General features: G+C 40.7%; 1 protein-coding gene across 1 annotated transcript in view; it reads right to left on the bottom strand.

The window, feature by feature from the left end:
• The window catches only part of LOC126873690 (protein slit), a 629,391-nt gene that overhangs the window by 590,526 nt on the left and 24,322 nt on the right, over nucleotides 1-14,543 (bottom strand). The gene's annotated exons all lie outside the window — the stretch shown is intronic.

Raw genomic sequence — 14,543 nt, 5'->3', positions numbered from 1 at the left:
GCTACGCGACCGAGTTTTAATAACTCTAGCTCGGTATGCACGCGGATGTCTCCCAGCGGATATTTAAAGGCGGAAGTTGCTCGAGAGAGGCAGGTACAAGCTCGACCGCGATAGAGCCGCAATTCAGTCGGTCGGATAGGTGTTTTCCGTGCACGCATGATATATATTCCCCCATCGGCGGAAGTTGCATACATTCTCCGGTGGCGGAAGGGAGGCCGCGTTAGTCCCCCTTCGCGCGACTAGATATCGCGATTCAACGTGGCAGACAATATTTTCTTTTTTCATCCCCTCCGCGGTAGCGTGCTCGCGTGCCTGTGTGCACGCGTCACCGAAAAATACATCTTCCATCTTGTAAGCAGATGCGTCTCGTTTTCCAGCAAGACGAAGGAGAAGAGAAGGAAGCGGAGAGAGAACCGAATGGCGCAGCCAGTTACAAAGAGAGGAACTCGCCGTTGCAATATCGGAAGTACGAGAAAAATATGCTTTCGAAGCACAATCAAGGACTCGAACGCATTCCATGCACAGCCGTTCCGAGTTGCGAGGCATATTGGAATTTCTCTCCGACGTTCTTCCTCCTTCGTCTCCGCTGAAACACCATCTCCAACCGCTTTCTTTCATTTCCCCCGCGCCCGCGCTCGTCTGCCATGCAAACGTGCCTTGAACGCACGTGATGTCCCTCATATACATGTTGCTCGCGCTCCTAAGTGCCCCCGGATACGTTTTCACGATTTATCACTACCTGGGAACACCTGGAAATAGAATGTCTGTCGTGGCCACTGCGCGAAATAATACGCGGTCCCGGCTGTTCCCTGGCTTAAGTTGCGCGTCTGGCAGTTTCTATTAGGGCTGGAAATTGCAGGCTGACTTCCAGGGAAAACCCCGGCTTTTACAGGATTTTTACCTCCGTTCTGTTATTTTTTGAATCTTTTGTATGCGGATCATTGGTTATTTTATAGGAGAAGATAAGATAGGCTCCAATTATTTCACAATTGGAAGTTGAAAATAGCGAAATCGAAGCTCGCAGTTTTTAGAAAATCTGTGTGATTAGTGTTCTGAAATTTTGTAGTTTTTTATCCACGATGTTACGATTTTCTTGACACCGAACGAAAAGATAATTTAGGAAAGTTGACATTATTGAAATATGGAAATAAAAATGTCCCCATTTCGATTATTCTGTTAGAGTAGGTAACGTAATATAATATACGATTAACAAAACTGATCCATTAAATAATTCTCTACTTTGGTTAGAAAATAACAGCTACGGCACTGAATTATATACATTAAAGCAGCCGCACATGTTGACTGCGTAACTTCAATATTTGTCAAACATACTTGTTAGCAGAGGATAAAGAACTCTGAAGGGTGCTCGTTATTCCAAGCGGCAGAGAATTCGATAATATTCGTCAAACAACTGCAGAAGGATAAAACAAAGACTTGACGTCTAATTTGAAATTCGTCGCAACTTAAACCCATATGACTGAAGCAATGACTCTGCCTTCTTGCTGCCAAGCTTATATTGACCGACTTTCCCATCGACATGATTTTGGATCAGGCTCAAGTGCAAGAATAAATGATGCAATCCAGTTCAACATAGTATATAGTTTATAGCACGTGTATAAAATGTGAAAAGTCGAGAGTTACAAGCTACTAGTACGAACAAATCCTGTTGCATAACGATAATTTGATAATACGAGAAATTCAATTTTACAAGTAAATTTTACAATCTCTCTTGATGTAAAATTGTAAAATTATAAAGGAGAAATTTATAGCCTATAATTTGTAATCTGTCAATTGGCAAATCGTTGGTCAACGATTATATAATAAATTATTTTGCAAGAGAACTCAAATGCGTAATTCCTTCTTAATCGAAAACCGTCAACAACGCAGCAGGTACATTGCTTCTTTCATCCTGTGACACGATCTAAAAGAATTTGTTCCATAACAAAACTCTAGTTTCGAATTAGTTTAAATCGATTCACAATCAACATTCTCCAAAATTACTATCCGATCCATTTCTCGATCGTATCAAGAAGCGCGACAAAACTCGCAGGAATGCGAAAGAAGCCCGTACGGTGACGTAGATGGCTCGCGTCTCGCATTGAAATTCGTGGAAAATCTAATATTCCCTCCGGAGTGAGCCAGGGGACAGGGATCGATAATTCGATTAGCAGTAGTCGACACTGAGAATAGTTAGGTGGGACGCGTCTTCTCTGTAGATACTCGAGCCACGCTCGAGTATACGGTTAAAGTAGCCAGCCCTCGATACAGAGGATCGGTTAGAGGGGGTGTGTACACCACGCACGTATAATATTCTCGAGCACTCTCCTGCAGATAATATCTCCAGAGCCCTGGCAGCCTCTGATGTTCGAAGTTAAGACGCCGAGGGGTGGCGAACCGTTTCGATGTGACACATCGACCAGACGAGAGATCGTCCAGAGGAATCCTTCTTCCTCGCCCTCTTTTCAACCCCACCCCCTACCTCCAGCGTTCGTTTCACGGGTGCTCGGCATTAATTAATAACGTTAGCTCGCATTAATTGAGGCAAAGTAGCGAGCGTCGGTGTTCGAAACTTTTTCTTTTCGCCCCGTGTCGCGTCAACCCTTTCCGATATATCGCCACGTATAACGCGTGAACAAGACGTCGAGAGAGGGAGGAAAATCGATTCTCTCCTCCGATCGAGCACCGTGTTGTTCGCCGCGACACGCACGGTGCGTGTAGATTCGACGTAATTGGGGAAATTATACTTTACGATAAATCGTGCTACTGGCAAACGAAGTGCGCGAACGTACTGTGCCTGATGAAAGTGTTCGAGCACTTGCTATAGAAAACGTGTATTATTATCATTACGTATTTATGAGTTCATTATGCGTGTTATGTAAAACATTTTATATGAAGTAAGTTTCTCGAAATTGAATATTTAATCGTGTACTTATATAACGGAATTGAGAAACGAATAACAAGCGGAGTTGATTAGTTTGACTTTTAAAAAGACATAAATAACTTGTAATCTTTATGTACATTTTCAAATTCGTTTGGAAATTTACGAATGCAATCCCGATAGTCAGGTCTAGTCGGGATGCTAATGAAATTTCAAAATGAAATTTCCTATAGCACGCATAATATATCCGTAAAATGTTTCTATAGATATTCGAATACTTTCGTGAGCCGCTGTAGGTTGTTCCAGGGTGAAAGGGATGAACACTGGAGCCTTGAAGTCCCTTGTCGTCGTCGACTCGCGTGTCGACGGAATAATTGTCAGCACAAATATTTGACCTCTCGACGCTCGACTGATTGACACTTCAACGCCGTTCTCGTCGATAAACACATGATTCCGTTCACGATTTTCGTCCACCTTGTTCTCCCCTTTCGCTTCTGTTTCTTTATTTTTCTAACGTCGCCTGTTTGAAGAGTGCGTTAATGCTTTTAAAATTCCTGGCCAAACAATAGCTCCGCTGATGCACCCCTCCCATCCTGCACGAAAAAGGACAGAAGGGACAATATTGACAGAGATACGACGCGACCCCCTGCAACGTTGCGAGGCCTCGTGCACCTTGGAGTAAAACGCAAACCGACAGACATATGCTGCGTTCGGTTTTAATCAAATTAACCGTGCAAATAGACGGTGCAAATTTCTTAAATAGTAGGGCGAATGAAAAAGTTCGTTCGACTTTTGCAGATAAAATCTTCGCATTCTAAGATCAACATTTTCGCGGACAAACTTCCACTCCGATATATCAGATCTATTTGCGATATTTTCGTAGGATAAAAGTTGTTTAAAATATGCTATCCAATTACCCACGCAACGGTTAATATTTAAAAGTGCATAAATTCTTATTTTGAAAATGTAAATTGATATAAAGGTACTGAAAGAACGGAAAACTGAAGATTCGTGATATTTTTACGAGAATACAAAAAATTCACATATTTGCTTCTTCGCGTTTCAATTGCGGCGCGACATTTTATTCGTGGCGCTTTGTTCCGTCGTTTTATGAACATTCCAGTTCACTTCTTCAAGGCATACCTGAAAAGCGGAACGTATTAATTGAAAACCGAGGAACGTAAATGTAAACCCGTAAATGTATCATCTAATCACCGTGGAACATTGAAATGGAAAAGGCAAGAACAATCGTTACGAAGATTCACGAACAACAGCTTGATGGCCAACACAAGGGTTAAATGAACTCGTTGGAAAACGAGAGAATGGAGAAACTAATATCGAGAACTGAGCGATTCTATCGACTATTTCGAGCAGAACAGACCGACGTATCGACTGAATTATATTTTCCCTGGCCGGCATGGTACGTATTCGTCGTATAGACGGGTTCTGTGGAGCTCGCGTACCGGTATACAACATATAGACAGAGCCGGAATCCCTTTGAGCCGAACAGAAGGGAAAATCAGACGGTTCTGGGATAGCCAATACGGCGACGAAGCTGGAATATTGCGTCCTTATTGTAATATATTTGTAAGCCACTTCGCGAGACAATTTCATTCGATGCGGGCACGAATGTAGACAGGTGGATATACACGAAGGTATTCCTTCGAGGTATATCATTATATTGCGCCAGAGGGGAGGAACCGATTATTTGTCGAAAGCTCGACGAAACAAAGGAAGGAAAAGGAGTTGAGAGTTTATGGCGAACGGAAGTTCTTCTATTCCACATTTCGTTTACTTCTTCCTTCTTCCTTCTCTCTCTCTCTCTCTCACACACACACACGCACACACACACACACACACTCTCTCTCTTTGTTATTTCGTTTGGTAACGGAACTAATAAAAAGTTTCGCTTAGAATCCTCCGAGTCAAAGCATAGATTTTTCTTAGGTTTTATTGAGAAACAGAAAGGGCTTGGTGTTCGAGAGGTAATAACTATTGGAATTTTACTTTGTGGCGCAATGACTGTAATTAGTAATTAAGCCAAGTTATGACTTCCTAGGTGGTAAGTGAAACGTTGAACGTTCTCGTTCAGTGGTTTTAAGAACGGCTGAGTTTGTAATTAATCGTTTACTACATGTTCTGCGAGTTACTGCAACAAGTGACAAGTATAGGTAATATATTATTTGAGTATGGTAATTCGCAGTGAAATTGTTTAGTGAACGAGCGGAACAAGTGACAGTGTTCATAAAATTGTTTCAAGGAAACATTTCCTTGGAAAATATATGACGTGTACGATTGTGGCGATAATAAGAGTTTTAATCCAGTATTTTGTATAAGGATACGAAATAAAGAGAACCAAAATAGGGGAAATAAAATAAGAATTCAAAATTCGGGATCCATACAAAAAACTGGAAAAAAGAGACAAGGTAAAGCTCGAACACGAATTTTATTACAAAAACAGACTTTAAACCCGGCAACCTTAAATCGTAACACACGCTAAGGTTCGCCACTTAATTCGAAGAGGAAGATCGAGAGAGGGCGGCATCCATCCCCTTTTAAAACAGAAGACCGTAACGGCAGAAAGCATAACAGCGGCACGCGCTCCTTTTCCCATTTCCTTCAAACTTTTCCCGTAACACGGTTTCCCTGCAGCACGACACTAAAGGCTTCCTGTACAGACTACTATGCCACCGAGAACACACATACATACACAGAGGCAAGGTGGATGATTTTTCGTGAAAAACTTCCTGGAGCCATGGTTTGCTTTGGAAGCGGAGATGTTTGGTTAACATGTGTGCCTAATGGCCCGTGCGAAATGGATTTTTAAGGTCTCCGTTTAAAGACGGGCCCGTCGGGAACGAACGTGCCGCGACCGATCGAAAATCGATGTTGACACTCGTATGTGTGCGACTGAGAGAGTGGCGATGATCGAAAGCCGATAGGGACGACGTAACTGTTATCCGGCCCTCCATGGACGCATAATGAACGCGGTCTAGTACATCAGCTAGTAGTATCGACGAACATCGATCGTAACCAGCATAGCCGCGCAGGTGCACGCTTTTTAAATCCACCATTCGCGCCTTCACGGTGAATTTAATTGCATCGACGTCCGATAGACGGCCAATGAGGACGATAGGACACGTGCGAGAGCTTTCCATTTTGCGGATGAGATCATTGAATTACAAATGGAAACGCTGATACCGGTAACGACAACGTGGGATGTTCGATAAATGATGTGGCGGGAAATGGAGAAAGCTAATAGGGATGAGATAAAACAGACGAATATAGAGGGCTTAAAAAATTTAGAGATTTAGCAAGTGTTTTGGGAATATCGTGGCGAAGTTTGAGAAAAATTTAGAAGTTATATACTTTTATAGAAATGATATAAATGATCAAGTGATTTTAGTTAAATGTTACATTTCTTGTATGTTTTGTAACACGAACGGTAAGATGCATTAAATATATTGGACTAAGACAAAAAAGAAAGAGAACGTCGCATCAAAGAATGTCGTTGAACTTCCATCGCTAAAACGTTTCATCCACTACCGATAAAGAAACGAAATAACCTGCTAACCCTGCCTGCACGCCTTATCACCGGCTTAAAAAAGAAGCATCGCTACGGAGAATCATATCGAGCTGACACAACAAATGGAACAGCTTCGACGAAGTCTGGATCACGCTTTCTCGCCACACTGACGAGTATACCTTTTTTTATAGGTTTTACAGATCTCTCAACGTGAAAGTAAGAAGGGAAGACCCTCGGATATTAGGTTTCCCAGTGCGGTTTTCAACCACCCACTCGATCGGTTGATCGGTCGACTTTACCCCGGGGAAATCACACTAGATACGAATTGGACCTCCACCCTTAGTGAACACACGCGCGCGCGCGCGCGCTTGTTCGCGCGACCACCCTTCTCTCTTTCACCTTTCAACGTGGTTAAGAGGTGGTCCATGGGAAAAAGAGAGGGTCAAATGGAACACGAACGGCCCTTGGCGACATCGGAGACGAGGCAGTGTATTAATCGGGAAAGGATCTTCTTTCATTCGTTCGAGCATCCAGTTTTGCGACCCTCGGGGAACAACACGGGACAAGAAAGGATTATCCAGTAGGTAGTATTTCTGGACGGTGTATCGACACGTCGGTGATTGCCACGAATCGATACTCGGAGTCCCGGGAATGATAACGAATTAGGAAAGATGACGCGAACTTGCTGGGTGGACGATGCGTGGCAATTTATGGTCATCGATTAGTCGTTGTTGAGTTAGGTTCGCTAAATGATCCATAATAGTTGAAATTTCAGTACATAGAAATATCTTTCGCAGTCGATTCATGTTACTGAAATTTGATTTTTATCATTGCAATTACAAAACAGAATTTCAACAATTTTCGTTATACTTTTCTTTCCATCCAGGTTTTATCCTAATCCAGGTTAACTGTTAACGGATTAATACGGGATCCATAATAAAATTTTCAATTCGTAAAACGTATATAATATATTCAATATCGGTCAGAGAAATATTATTTCGTCAGTGGTATAATCGTATTTCACCTAAATATACCTACTTATGCTTCAAAGAACCATCCACAGAGAACGAAATGCTAAATCACAATACCATTTTAGCACTTACGTTAATACAGTTATTTCCCTAAACAAGATTCATTATATTCATTCCAGGCAACGAGAAACAAGCACTTCACGCGCGGCAACAAGTGCAGCACAAACCAGTCTCATAAATCGTGCTCCGCCAGCGAACTAAAGTTTCCTTTTTCCATCAATTAAAAGGTTTCCTGGGCTGACGTTGGCTCAGAAATTGCGAGAATAAACCGCGCGTGTCCCTGGCACGTGAGGCACGGGTGGCGATCGAATCTTAACTTTAAAGCGATTCGAAGCTCTTTCAGACTGTTGAGATTCGAATCTATTCCAACACGAGAAAAGACCTCTTGAATGTAAATGATATACGCACTTTGTCGTTTAAATCACTGTCAGCGTAACGAGTTAAATATCCTGTTTTCGAATAGAGATTGCTTAAAAGTTGCTCATCCAATCATTTACCCAATTTGGTGAATTACGGGGCAAATTACTTCTGACTCGATTAACCCTATCCTACTCTAGAAATAAAATATCAAATGCTTTTCTCCTATTTTCTAAGACTGTGAACTTAATACGAGATAATATATTCCCGTAATTATGACAATTTACAGGTACAAGACGGAAACCAACGAAATCTCGATGTTCCGGCAAGAAGTTCGATCCTGAAATTCCGTCGATAAATCGAGAAAGAGAGACCGCCAGTATCTCCGCCAGGTCTAAGCTGGCCAGCGATAATTTCAACCGATTAACGTTCCTCGACCATTCAATTAGACTGCATGGAGAACGGTGTTTAAAAACCGAGAAAAACCCAGCCGCCACGCGATACCGCGCTAAGATAACGGACCTGTATTACCAGACGTATGTAGTATCGCGAGACGACCGCTACCGAACAGTTCAACAACCACCTGCGGCTAACTGTCCCCGTATATATTATCGTATATTAGATTACGAGTCACCTACAGCGGATCTATAAATTTTCTTGCGCGATACCGCATTGATTAGCGAGTACACGGGCATTGCGTGCTTGCCAGCACAGCCATCGCCGGACAAGGGGATGCAGAAGAAATCTGGTCCTCGGCACTCTCGCTACTCTCTGGTCTCTTTCTCTTTGGCCGATCGCCGACCACACGTTTCGGCCTGTGTCGCCTGTCTCCAATTATCTCACGCAACGTCTACGGGGAACGGTTGCACGCGGAACCGTGGCCGAGGGGTTCGCTGCTCGATTCGGTATTCGGATCGAGAGATGAGGTTTTTTCCATGGAGAACTCCGAAGGCTGTTTCTTCCTGGTGCACTGGGAGTGGCCTGCTTGATAATTAACGCGTTCGGGTTTGCTTCGTGGTGGACAGGTGAACATTTGTGCAGAATTACAAAGATTTCTTCTTGGGGGTTTGATGTTTAATGTTTAGTGATTTTGATGGTAATTTGATGCGCATGTATATCGAATTGGTATGTATCGTTGGTTTATAAATAACATAAATTTCGAATTACTACGTGATTCATAAGAGACAAGAATTAGCAAAAGGATTCGGTGTAAAATTCAGTTATCTTGGAACTTTCATATTATTAGAAGGGTGCGATGGATCGCGTATTTGATTAAATGTTGTATCAATGCGATATTCGTAGAGTATCAAAAATTTTGAAGGAAAAAAAGTATATTTTTCAAAAACGAATGAATCGACCGAGTTCCTGTTTAACCGTTTTATCTCAGGACCATTTCCAAGACCGTACGGGTCAAGAGACAAATATAAACTATAGCCAGTTTAAGCCACAGGAGACTGCAGGAAACACGAAACAGGAAAGTGCAATACACGATTTTGTATCGCGTTATTTACGATATGCCTGTTCACTATACCAAATATGCTAATTAACGAGTGCACTCTGTCATAAACAACGGGTAAGTACCGACTGCTTCGTCGATGAAATAGCATACCAAACGTCTCGCAATTTATGCTTCAATTGATTTCGCGGAAATCAAGCGCTCGCTCTTTATCTGGTCAAAAATGATTTCCGAATCAACCGACCGAACAATAAGCATTAATCAGACATCAAATGTCATTAACCCTATCAGTATACGTATCACCAGCTTATAGAATTTCTATCTGGAAACAAACAAAATATAATCCGTTTAAGTTCATTTGTCCGCTAACTCCGAGAAAGTTACTTTGTGGCATTACTAAATTTTAGTTTAATTTTTTATTATAATCTCTTAATCTAGTATGATCATGATCTCTTAGCCGATATTGACGTATTATTTATTAAATTCTATAATGTCCTTTTATAATAACCTCGATTCTACTGCAATTGATTCCAACCAAAATTTGAAACTAATTCTTTCTCAAGTAACAGTTTACAAGGAACACTGGATTATTATAATATTATAACCTTCTAATCTTCTGTTTTTTAGTATATCACCCATTCTATTTGGAAATAATCGCAATCAAACGTATCTTCAAATAACAACGTATAATAGAAATAGGATTGCTGTATGCATCAAATGACAAATATATGGACTACCCAGGACCATTCAACAGATCGATGGACGTCAATCGTGCAAAGCAATGCACTCAGGCCGCGTGTATCAAGGCTCAGCCAAGGGAGAGAGAGCCATCCGAAGGGTGGACGAACGTATGGGCCATTAAATCTTGCCGGGTGGCAAAAACTCCTTCCGAATTCTATTTGTCTTCCCAGCCCTCTTTCCATCTCACCGCTATTGGGAGGGAAAGTCTAGCCACTTCCGTCGGTTTTCTGAGCCTGTCTCCGAGTTCCGGCGGCCAAACGCTAATCGGTCTAGACTCTGGCTCTCTGCTATCCTTCCAACCTTCCTGTCCTACGAAATCCTCGTTTCCCTCTTCGGCGATCTTCCTCTCTCTTTGACCATTTCTTCTTTACTCCCACCACTTCAGTTCCAAGGGGACACTTTTCTTGCCTCTCGAGTTAACGTTCGCGGGACACGTCAGCAATCGTCTGCCTAGATAGATGGAGGATTTCACTCGGACCTGTTCGCTTTCCGTTACCCGGAACTAGTGATATCGAGAGCGAAGCTGTCATCTCCGAAGTAAACCTGACCATTTCGATTCTCTCGCTCTTTGTTCTTTCTTCCTTTCTTGCCTCGAGAACGAATCGTTCGTGAATCATTTCGAATTAAGAGGTTTGGGTGCTCTTGGGCGTCAAATGTCGTCGAAGATTCGAGAAAGGTATAACTCTTTATGTGATATGATACGTTATTTTTTAAAAACAAAGTTCAAAAGCAGTGACTGGTTTGTATTGATACGTAGCGTCCTTCTTTTGTCGCAAATTTTTCATTTAAAACATATAACTTAAAATATAAAGGATTGAGTACTGAGTAGATTTAAGCCTATACCTTTTAAATATATTTTCAAAGACTCGGAATTTTGCAAAGAATTCAACTAACAGGAATTAACAAATTCTTCGCAAGCTTATACATTTTGAAATAGTTTCTCTCTTAGTGTAATGTGCTGCTTTATTTAAATTTCGTTCCGGTAGTAAAGCTATTCCAAACCAATGAATTAATATACGTCGTATTAAAAAAAAAGTCACCCTTAACGAGTCTAATCGATAGCTAGACACGAATACTCATGAAAGCATCCTAAAACATTTACGACCATCCTCTCCTAATAGACGAGGAATGCGTCGGGATCATTGGAGCACATAAGTATGTCAATTGACCGAACGAGGGCAAGTAGGGGTCATAGGAGCAATGAGGCTACGTGAAAATCGACGGTCAAGGTTTATATTATCATATCAATGAATCGTCGGAGCAACGTACTCCGCGTGTACACCAAACGAGTCGTCGGACTATCTCGTCGAATCCCATAGAGGAAATTCATACGTTGAACAATCCCAACAAAGTAACCGTACAGGAACAGGAGTTGTCATTGATCCGAGGAGGTCATCAAACTTTCCACCCTTATCGGGTGGACGCGGTACGTCCGGTGAATGGTGTTTAACGCGCGAGACAATGTCCGAGCCCATCGTGTACCAATATTGACACTCCGCCGCCTTATCACGCGACGTATCAATCATACGACACGCAGACAGTGCAAGAAAATCCATTCCCAACCGTTTCGCTATCGAGCATTCGACTCCATCAAGAACAGAAAGAGAAAGAGAGAGAAAGAGATAGGTCTAAGAAAAAAGTGAATTTAGACTCGACGTTCTTCAACCGGCAGACTCTTTCACGTTAAATAACGTCATCCACGCGTGCTAATGGCAAATCTATAATGGTCCCTGAAAGAATCCGCCAGATTTTTGCTCCTTTTCCAAGAGTTACACTTCCAACTGTCGAATTTCTTTTTCCTAGAAGACAATGGCCAGCTTGCGAGATAGAAGGAACTGTTTTTGGGTGAAAACGATGGATCGTGAGACGCGAATAACGTGATAATTTTTGTACGAGGTAGGTGAAGATGTTTTGATATGGTGTTTGCAGCTTGTACGTGGATGTAATTATTGATAAGTACGGGATCTAGAACGAGAATCGTTCAGGTAAGCCGCAGGTTAGAGAAGGGTTAATGTGAGTTCGTACAAACGCGGCGGCGAGCGAAACAGCGTGTCTCTGATAAGATGAACAACTTGATAGAGGCGTTTCGCTTCTGATAACTGCATAATCGGCTGCATAATCAACTGCACTCCTTACGCCGCGGGGAAACTGGAAGAACTGCATTGCTCAGACCGTGACTGCGAATATTGAAATATTATTGAGTATCGAAGGAACCCTGTTATCGGGGATTGAATAAAAGAATATATATATATGTGTGTGTGTGTATCTATTTCGATTTTCGTCGAATACAGCAAAGAGAAAAGGAGTAAAGTGATTCACTTTGAATGAACGATAAATTTTTAAAAGTAGATAATATAAAATATATGGAAATGACAATTGTAACACGTAATTAAAAATATTGAAGAATATTAAGAATCATAATACTAGAAATTTATTAAAAATTTTATTATTAATAAGAAGCTAAATATTATAGAAGATCATATTTTTAATATTATCAGAGCAGTCGGGTAAAATATAAAAAATTAAATAAAAATATAAAAACAAAATAATAAAGTTCTGCATAGAATTCCATACAAATCAATATGATATTCAAACAATGATGGGAGTTGATAGAATGCCGTATTGTTTGCACGAATATCGATGCGCGGCATTTACTTGTTACACGAATCATTTCCACGAATAGGATCCTTTCATAAATTTTTTCTAAGAACAAAAATTGTTATTTTGATCCCAAATAATCGAAATAAAAGAGTAAAACAAATGAGAAAGGATTAAAATGGAGAGCATAAAATAAATTAAAAAGTTGTAGAAACTCGGAAAACCTGCATTTCAATTATATAAAAATTTTTATAAAAATCCATCGTATTAACGAATTAAAAATTGTGATATGGAATTCTGTAAAGATTGTATCCGATTCAAATTTACAAAATCCCTTTGTGTTGATAATTGCTCATTAACACGTTCGTGACATGAATTCTCTGTGAATCGAAACGTGAATTTTACAATACACGAGATGAATTCAAATATGAATGTTAAATAAACCACGAAATTTGGAAGAGACTTTTCTTATAGTCTCGATCCATAAAAAGAATGTAGCTACATCATCTCTTATATATTTTCATCTATATTTGTATATTTCGTATTTCTCACGAATTACTTCTCATATTTAACATTAACATAGGTATGTTAATTATTGCATTAGATAACTTTGTTCCGCTTAATAAATATATACATTTATAAAACTCATTTCCTTCAACGATTGTCTCTTAATAAATATACTCCCGATTTCTCTGAACGATCCTTAACAAAGAAAATCACCGCTTCCCCGAACGATCTAAACTTTAAACGCTTCGATACGGTCCGTGTCATTTCGTCGGTGTCCTATCTTAAAGCGTCGTTGTCGTCGCGATGGCTCGTTATCATTTCACAAACAACAGTTCTGGAAATTGGCCGCATGAACGTAGATACGGCTCTGACCCGCGTGTAACTACACGTCACCATGATCGTACAGGCGCACGCGTGCACGAGAACAAACCACCTAAGTATAGGTGTCCCTCGAACGCATCGTTCGAGGCTGTGAAACACGACGTGGAATGAAATACTGCGGAAACCGGCGTTGTTCCCACTCCGAATGTGTTATTTACGCCTTTCCGCGTTCACGTGGGCCAGCTATACCTCGTTTATTTTTTAATTCCACGGAATCTATCCGCGTGATTAATGGTGGATGTTCGGTTGCGCAATTTTCTGCGTCTTCCGATGTGTATTTCATGTCGAATGGAGTTGGAAAATCGACGGTGACGGATAAACGTGCACGTATAAGAAATTCTAAGGAAGAAAATTAACGAGAATAAGTACGTAAGAAACTATACGAGATAAGAACGGTCGCAGATGGATGCAGAAATCGCGGATTCGAGATAGAGAGTTATTGTACTGTGGCTTCAGTGACCGAGTTTCCTTTGAAAATCGTGTGGTTGCCTTTCGATGCTTCGTTGTTCTCGAGTAGACTGAACTTGATTAATTAGCAGCGGATTAGTAATACTTGACGTTAAGCTGACTATGCCATGTAATATACAGTATCAAGCGTTATTCATGATGTACGCGCTCATTTGAGAATTCTGGATATCCGTCAGTTTAATTAATTTCTCCAACTATTGTTGGAATGAGGTAATTTTAGAAGAAAAAAAGGACAATAGTATATATCTGTATACCGTTGTCGAGCCTATAGTAAAGAACAATAAATTTTAACGGCACTAAAGTTTAATCACGTAGTAAATGTCACGGCGTAAAATAGACATATTAGTAACGATTATTTATTGGTATGTCGATAATATCATGAAGGCGAATAGGAGTGACTAAAGTGGAACGTAACGCGTGGTGAATATGTCGTTCATTCGGTCCTTTATTTCTTATTTAAACTTCTATAATTTTGTTCTTTTGTCAGAAAGAATTTTTATTTTTATAGTAAACGATCTTTTACTTGGAAAAGAAAAAAGGAAACATTACAAAGGAATATTCGAAGTCATAATCATAAACCTGCGAAAGATTGTAATACTT

This window comes from Bombus huntii, chromosome 15 (assembly GCF_024542735.1).
Source record: "Bombus huntii isolate Logan2020A chromosome 15, iyBomHunt1.1, whole genome shotgun sequence".
Lineage (NCBI taxonomy): Eukaryota > Metazoa > Arthropoda > Insecta > Hymenoptera > Apidae > Bombus > Bombus huntii.
Note: the sequence above shows the minus strand (reverse complement) of the source record. Positions and strands in the feature narration are given on the sequence as shown.